Source organism: Capricornis sumatraensis, chromosome 1 (genome assembly GCF_032405125.1).
Source record: "Capricornis sumatraensis isolate serow.1 chromosome 1, serow.2, whole genome shotgun sequence".
In the NCBI taxonomy this organism is placed as follows: Eukaryota; Metazoa; Chordata; class Mammalia; order Artiodactyla; family Bovidae; genus Capricornis; species Capricornis sumatraensis.
The window spans coordinates 258,110,323-258,118,658 of NC_091069.1; positions in this window are offsets into that span (position 1 = coordinate 258,110,323).

Consider the following 8,336-nt stretch of genomic DNA (forward strand, 5'->3'; position numbering starts at 1 on the left):
GCCTTTGACTGTGTGGATCACAATAAACTGTGGAAAATTCTGAAAGAGATGGGAATACTAGACCACCTGACCTGCCTCTTGAGAAACCTGTATGCAGGTCAGGAAGCAACAGTTAGAACTGGACATGGAACAACAGACTGGTTCCAAATAGGAAAAGGAGTACATCAAGGCTGTATATTGTCACCCTGCTTATTTAACTTCTATGCAGAGTACATCATGAGAAACGCTGGACTGGATGAAGCACAAGCTGGAATCAAGATTGCCGGGAGAAATATCAATCACCTCAGATATGCAGATGACACCACCCTTATGGCAGAAAGTGAAGAGGAGCTAAAAAGCCTCTCGATGAAAGTGAAAGTGAAAGTGGAGAGTGAAAAAGTTGGCTTAAAACTCAACCAGAAAACTAAGATCATGGCATTTGGTCCCATCACTTCATGGTAAATAGATGGGGAAACAAGGGAAGTAGTGACTTTATTTGGGGGGCTCCAAAATCACTGCAGATGGTGACTGCAGCTGTGAAATCAAAAGATAATTGCTCCTTGGAAGAAAAGTCATGACCAACCTAGACAGCATATTGAAAAGCAGAATATTACTTTGCCAACAAAGGTCCATCTAGTCAAAGCTATGGTTTTTCCAATATTCATGTATGGATGTGAGAGTTGGACTATAAGGAAAGCTGAACACCAAAGAAGTGATGCTTTTGAATTGTGGTGTTGGAGAAGACTCTTGAGGGTCCCTTGGACTGCAAGGAGATCCAACCTAAAGGAAATCAGTCCTGATTATTGATTGGAAGGACTGATGCTGAAGCTGAAACTCCAATACCTTGGTCACCTGATGTAAAGAACACACTCATTGGAAAAGACCCTGATGCTGGGAAAGATTGAAGGTGGGAAGAGAAGGGGAAGACAGAGGGTGAGATGAGTCTGAGTAAACTCCAGGACATGGTGATGGACAGAGAGGCCTGGTGTACTGCAATCCATGGAGTTGCAAAGAGTCGAAACGAATTGAGTGACTGACTGAATTGAACTGAGGCTTTGGAAGGGGTGTGTTAATCTCTTCTCTATCTGTAGCCATTCACAGGTGAGCAGGGTTAAATTACTTCACTATGAGTCAAACAAAGGCACTTTAGGTTCACAGTCAGGCAGAGGGGCACAATCCTTTCCTTGTTGTTCAGTCACTCAGTCATGTCCTACTCTTTGTGACCCCACAGACGGCAGCACGCCAGGCTCCCCTTTTCTTCACAATCTCCAGAGTTTGCTCAAACTCATGTCCACTGAGTTGGTGATGCTGTCCAAATCCAACCATCTCATCCTCTGTTACCCCCCTCTTTTAAACTTTAAATATAAAGTTATTTATTTTAATCGGAGGCTAATTACTTTACAATATTGTATTGGTTTTGCCATACATCAACATGAATCCGCCACGGGGGTACACGTGTTCCCCATCCTGAACCCCCCTACCACCTCCCTCCCCGTACCATCCCTCTGGGTCATCCCAGTGTTACCCCCTTCTTATCCTGCCCTCAATCTTTCCCAGCATCAGGGTCTTTTCAAATAAATCGGCTCTTTGAATCAGGTGAAAATATTGCAGCTTCAGCTACAGCATCAGTCTGTTGCTGCTGCTGCTGCTAAATCACGTCAGTCGTGTCCGACTCCGTGCGACCCCATAGACGGCAGCCCACCAGCCTCCCCTGTCCCTGGGATTCTCTAGTGAAAAACACTGGAGTGGGTTGCCATTTCCTTCTCCAATGCATGTAATTGAAAAGTGAAAGGGAAGTCACTCGTCACGTCTGACTCTTAGCAACCCCATGGACTGCAGCCCACCGGGCTCCTCCGTCCATGGGATTTTCCAGGCAAGAGTACTGGAGTGGGGTGCCATTGCCTTCTCTGCTCAGTATCAGGCTTTCCAATGAATATTCAGGGTTGATTTTCTTAGGTTTGACTGGTTTGATGTCCTTGCAGTCCAAGGAGTATCCCCCAACACTACAGTTCAAAAGCACCGATTCTTCAGTGCTCACCCTTCTTTAAGGTCCAGCTCTCACACCATACGTGACTACTGGAAAAACCATAGCTTTGACTAGACAGACCTTTGTCAGCAAAATGATGTCTCTGCTTTTTAATATGCTGTTTAGGTTTGTCATAGCTTTTCTTCAAAGGAGCATGCGTCTTTTAATTTCATGGCTGCAGTCACCATCTGCAGTGATTTTGGAGCCCAAGAAGATAAAATCTGTCACTTTTTCCACTTTTCCCCCATCTATTTGCCATGAAGTGATGGGCCCAGATGCCTTGGTCTTAGATTTTCGAATGTTGAGTTTCACTCTCCTCTTTCACCCTCATCAGGATGCTCTTTAGCTCCTCTCTGTTTTCTGCCATAACGATGGTGTCCTCTGCATATCTGAGGGTACTGATATTTCTCCTGCAGTCTTGATTTCAGCTTGAACTTCCAGTCCAGCATTTCACATGATGTACTCTGCATATAAGTTAAATAAGCAGGGTGACAGTGTATGGACTTGATTTAGGAATACTCCTTTCCCAATTTTGAGTCAGTTCGTTGTTCCATGTCCAGTTCTAACTGTTGCTTCTTGGCCTGCATGAGGTTTCTAAGGAGACAGGTAAGGTGGTCTGGTATTTCCATCCCTTTAAGAATTTTCCAGTCTGTTGTGATCCACACAGTCAAAGGCTTTAGTGTAGTCAATAAAGCAGAAGTAGATGGTTTTCTGGAATTCCCTGGCTTTTTCTACGATCGAATGCATGTTGACAACTTGATCTCTGGTTCCTTTGCCTTTACTAAATCCAGTGTATACCTCTGGAAGTTCTCAGTTCACATACCGTTAATGCCTAGCTTGAAGGATTTTGAGCATTACTCGCTAAGATGTGAAATGAGCACAACTGGATGTCAGTCTGAGCATCCTTTGGCATTGCCTTTCTTTGGGATTGGAATGAAAACTGGTCTTTTCCAGTTCTGTGGCCACTGATTTTTCCAAATTTGCTGGCATGTTGAGTGCAGCACTTTCACAGCATCATCTTTTAGGATTTGAAATAGCTCAACTGGAATTCCACCACCTCCACTAGTTTTGTTCATAGCAATGATTCCTAAAGCCCACTTGACTCCTCACTCCTGGATGTCTGACTCTAGGTGACTGATCACACCACCGTGGCCATCCAGGTCATTAAGACCTTTTTTATACAGTTCTGTGTATTCTTTTTTCGTTTTCATTTTTTAAATTTATTTATTTATTACCGAAGGATAATTGCTTTACAGAATTTTGCTGTTTTCTGTCAAACCTCAACATGAATCAGCCATAGGTATTCATATATCCCTTTCCTTTTGAAGTTGTGATATATACAGAATGGCATATTACTCAGCCATAAAAATGAACACATTTGAGTCAGTTCTGAAGAAGTGGATGAAACTAGAACCTATTATACAGAGTGAAGTTAGTCAGAAAGAGATCGCTAAATATCATATTCTAACACAAATCTAGAAGAATTGTACTGAAGAATTTATTTACAGGGCAGCAATGGAGAAACAGAAATAGAGAAAAGACTTACGGACATAGGGAGGAGAGGAGAGGGTGAGACGTATGGAAAGAGCAACAGGGAAACTTACATTATCATATGTAAAATAGATAGCCAACGGGAATTTGCTGTATGGCCCAGGAAACTCAAACAGGGGCTCTGTATGAACCTAGAGGGGTGAGATGGGGAGGGAGATGGGAGGGAGGTTCTTCTGTGTATTCTTGCCACCTCTTCTTAATATCTCCTGCTTCTGTTAGGTCCATACTATGTGGACCTAATGATATGTTAGGTATGTTAACAGTATGTTATTGTGCCCATCTTTGCATGAAATTTTCCCTTGGTATCTCTAATTTTCTTGAAGAGATCTCTAGTCTTTCCCATTCTATTGTTTTCCTCTCTTTCTTTACAATGTTCCCTGAAGAAGGCCTCTTACGTCTCCTTGCCACTCTTTGGAACTCTGCATTCAGATGGGTATGTCTTTCCTTTTTTCCTTTGTCTTTCACTCCTCTTCTTTTCCCAGCTATTTGTAAGGCCTCCTCAGACAACCATTTTTCCTTTTTGCATTTCTTTTTCTTAAGAAGAAGAGTCCTCTGAGACAGGTCATTATGTATGATTATAGTAACAACAGCAACGAAAAGCAACTCAAAAGAAACATTTCCCAAGTGGAGTCAGAACTGGTTCTTCTTTGCAGCACAGGTGTGTTAATACACCCAGGAGCGAAACTGCTGGATCATGTTGCAACTCTACTTTCAGTTATTTGAGGAATCTCCATACTATTTTCCATAGAGGCTGCACCAATTTGCATTCCTGTCAAGAGTGTAGGAGGGTTCCCCTCTCTTCACATCCTCTCCAGCACTTGTTATAAAATGTATTACTTCTACTACTATACAGTATGCATTCCTTCTACACATAATACATGTTTCTGGCATTCTGAAAAATTAAGCACTGAAAAATTATGGGGAAAAACATGGCTGTGAGTGGAATACTTAGAACCTAAGCAACTTTGTCACCAAAGCCCTACAAAAGAGATCATTGTTACCTTGAAATAATTACCTTGGCAGTTTTCCTTAATGTCTAGAGGCTGCCTTGGAAGATATTGGTAAATGCACAAACACACCATGTGGGGATTCTGGATGGCATTCTGAGACAAGCAGGGGCTCTGTCCATTGTCTGAGCCAGTGGCTGCTCTTACGTAGGGTCAGCAGAGAAAGAGGTACAGCCATCAAGCAGGGTGCAAGAGAGGCGTTCATTGTCAATTTGCTTCAGATGGAGCTGAAAAGGCTTCCGCCTGGGTAGTAGCCATCTGAGAGCTTCGCCTTTTGTTTCCTGCTGAGGTTTTTAATTCTGCTTATATAACCTGGCTCCCCTTGCCTAGGAAAAATTGTGTATAAACCAACACAATTGCAACCGATTAGACAATAGGAAAATCTGCTATAGCAAAATATAATTGCTCTGGGAAAATGGGGAAACAATCATATTTTCAGTTTCTACTGAATAAGTCAGTTTGAGATCCTGAATTTGATATCACGACACATTTCACATGTGGACAAAGAAGGTCAGCAGCCATGTCAATAAACAAAGGATGCTGAGGCCGTCAAGCCATCAAGCCAGCAGCCACCGTAGCCTGCCCTGACTGTATACCCTGAGAGGATTCAGATTGGAGAAAAGCAGGATACTGGCTCCAGGTAGCTGAGATACATATCAAAAGCTGACTTCAATGAGACCAAACTCCTGCATCTTCACATACATAGGAAAGCACTAAATTCATTAACTTGAAATGTCTGGTTTTTCTTTAATTAATAGTAATCTTTTGATGTTACAACTACCTGAATTTTCTTGCCAAAATCCTATGCATCCTGGCTTCTTCCTTACCTCTTCAGAGCTGTTCCCTCAGAGCCATCTGTGAGACTGTCTCCCAGGCTTAAGTCCTCAAAAAGTCCACCAAATAAAATATAATCTTCAACTTTTAGGTTGCGGTTTGTTTTTAAATCAGCACACCTTTGGGAATTTGTAGAGTGGAGGCACTTTTAAGTGGCTACCCAGAAAGAGATTATGAGTGCTATTTTAGATGTCAGCAAAGTGGATGCCATAATTATGAAAACAATTAGGATCCTATCACCTATCATCTAGTCCCAAGGACTTGTTACTTCCTTTGCTGGAAACAACATAAACAATTCTTTCTTTGTCACAGATCCTACAATCAGTTGGCATACTTAACTACACTGTATAATAAAAAATTTGTTTCAATTATGAGATAAAAGTTACTAGGTGATAGAAAGCATACCAATAATCTGAATAGGAAAATTAAATGTGATGAAATGCTAGCTCTTAATAGATGGTAAAGCACCATCTAAAAAAAAGACAATTTTTAAGGGTTCTCAGTCCTACAGACATAGTGTTAACCAAAAACTGGGTTTGCCTCTTGGTGAGTATCGAGCCAATAGGCACAATCAAACCGAAGAGCAGAAGAAGGAAGAATTTGTTATTAGTTGCAGCAAGTAAGGAGAATAACAAAGATCTTTCCCAAAGCAGTGTCTCCCTGAACAGCAAAACTGGGGAAGTTTTAAGCTCAGGGTATGTGTATATTCACGAAGGGGCTTGGCAGAGGAGAATTCAGCATAGAATTTTGGCAAAGGCTGACAAGAGTCCAGGCTTTAGTTAACTGAAGTAAGGAGGCTCAATGTCATCATTCCATCTTCCACCTGTGTGTGGGGTCTCTGTTTCTGCAATCAAGGATATAGTTTTATGAATATCCTTTGAGGAGGCACTAGGACTCTGATTTATCTCTGTACTATTGTTTGGCTGCCTTTTTTCTGTTCCTGCATGCCTTTGTTCCCTTAAGATCGTTAATTACTGAGATATGTTCAAGGGCAAACAGTGAGGCCAGGCTTTGATTATAAAATGACTTGGGCCAAAAATGACTTCTCTTATGTCAAGAAAACCATTCCTTGTTCTCTTTGTCTGGGGACCCCCTAACCTATCTGCTTATAGTAGCAATTTTGCAGAAAACAGTTACTCGTTCTGTGGCTGAGAGATAGTGAACAAGGACCATCTGAGAAACTTAGGCAAGAGCACAGGCCCTGGAAGGCTGAGCTGCAGGTCTCTTTGCAGACGGTGTGTTTGCACGGGGATCTGCATTCTATCAGAGCAACTTGCTGGAGGGTCTGGGCAGGGACTGGCTCATATGAGAATCCTGTTTCCAGCCATCACAGCATGAGCTTGATCTCGCCATGTACATCAGCTTCAGGTGTGGATGAGACCCTTTGGGTGTAATTCACTGGGTGCTGCTCCTTTAATACGAGTTCTTGAATTAGAGAGCTGTTGACTAAAGAGACAAGTCATCAGCTTCCTTTCCCCTCCCCCATCACACCCAACATACACCCTATACAAGACAGGTATGGGATGGCCACTACAGAAAACCCCATTCAAAAGCAGGTGAGGAAGGGGAGCTACTGCGCACACTTACTCTGAAATCCAGCTGTCTGTGTAAGCAGCTCTTTGCAGGAAACTGCCCTCAGTGGGAGTCTCTTTCCTTCAGCAGAGCTGTATTGTCACTGCTTTCAAACCAGGCACCCCCACGCTCTACGCATCTCTGGCCCACGCACACCCTTCAAATCTTTTAATCACACACTTTGCCTTACTTGCTGGTTCTTTCCATAGATCCAGGAAGTAAAAAGGAAGAATACGTAATTAACAGATGACCAGATCTCTTTCCTTGCTCTCTCTTCGGTGATCTCACAAACGGCATGAACAATATAATATCTCGATGAAGATCACAAGGAGTGGACAAGCCTGCCCAAAGTGGGGCATGGCAACAGCCCTGACCTCCTATCTCAGGGATCAGCCAAGATGGATCTAGGGTGGCCGTTTGAAGCAGGATCTCAGTTCCACCGCCAAGGATTGAATCCAGGCCATGATGGTGAATGCACCAAATCCTAGCCACTGGACCCACCAGGGACAGTTAGCTAGGAGCAGAGCCCGGGCTCTTTGTCTGCTCTGAAGAAGGAATTCAGCAAAGAGAAGGAAAGTAGTGAAATCAGTAAAGTGTTTATCAGGAGAAAAAAGAAGCACCTGCAGATGGACATGCAGGTGAGTTCAGAGAAAGAACCGAGGGCTTATACGGGGGAGGTTCTTCTGGGTTTCCTTTGGCCAGTCACCTTGCTCTGTCTTGCTTTGAGTCCATGTGTGGTCTGGCTCAGGGCCCTCCTCTGTGTGCAGGGGCATCTTTTAGCCAAGATGGATTCCAGATCAAGGGTCTCCGGGAAATTGACCGAACACATTACAGCGCGACGCCCGCTCCCTTCTCTGACCCCTGAGAAACCTTTCTGCACACGTGTAGTGTGGGAGGTCTCCTTGGCCTCAAGGATGAGAAACATGTGGTCTCTTTATCTTTCATCCAAGCAGGACTCGGCTCCTCCTTGCCCCAGCCGCTATCTTTATCGTTAAGTATCTGTCCACAGGAGACAGACTCCAGCTGCTCAGCCTAAGACCCGTCTATCTCTTCTCAAAGGATTATTCTTCTTTTCCCTTTAAAACTTTCAGGTTCAAACAAAATCTTCAGAGGTGGTTTTTGATTACACTGAGTCTACCATCTCTACTCCACTTCCAGCATTCTGGTTAAAAGCAACTTTTCTTTCTACCAACATTTTTCTCTCTCTTGAGCATTGATTTTTGAGTAGCAAGCAACCAGATCTGATTCAGTAACTTCTGGGCCTCCAATTCCTTATCAAGACTCAATCCTACTCTCAGAGGGTTGGGTCCTTTGAATTCCAAATTCTGAAGCACATCTGGCTCCAAGGATGTGGAAAAGGATGGTTG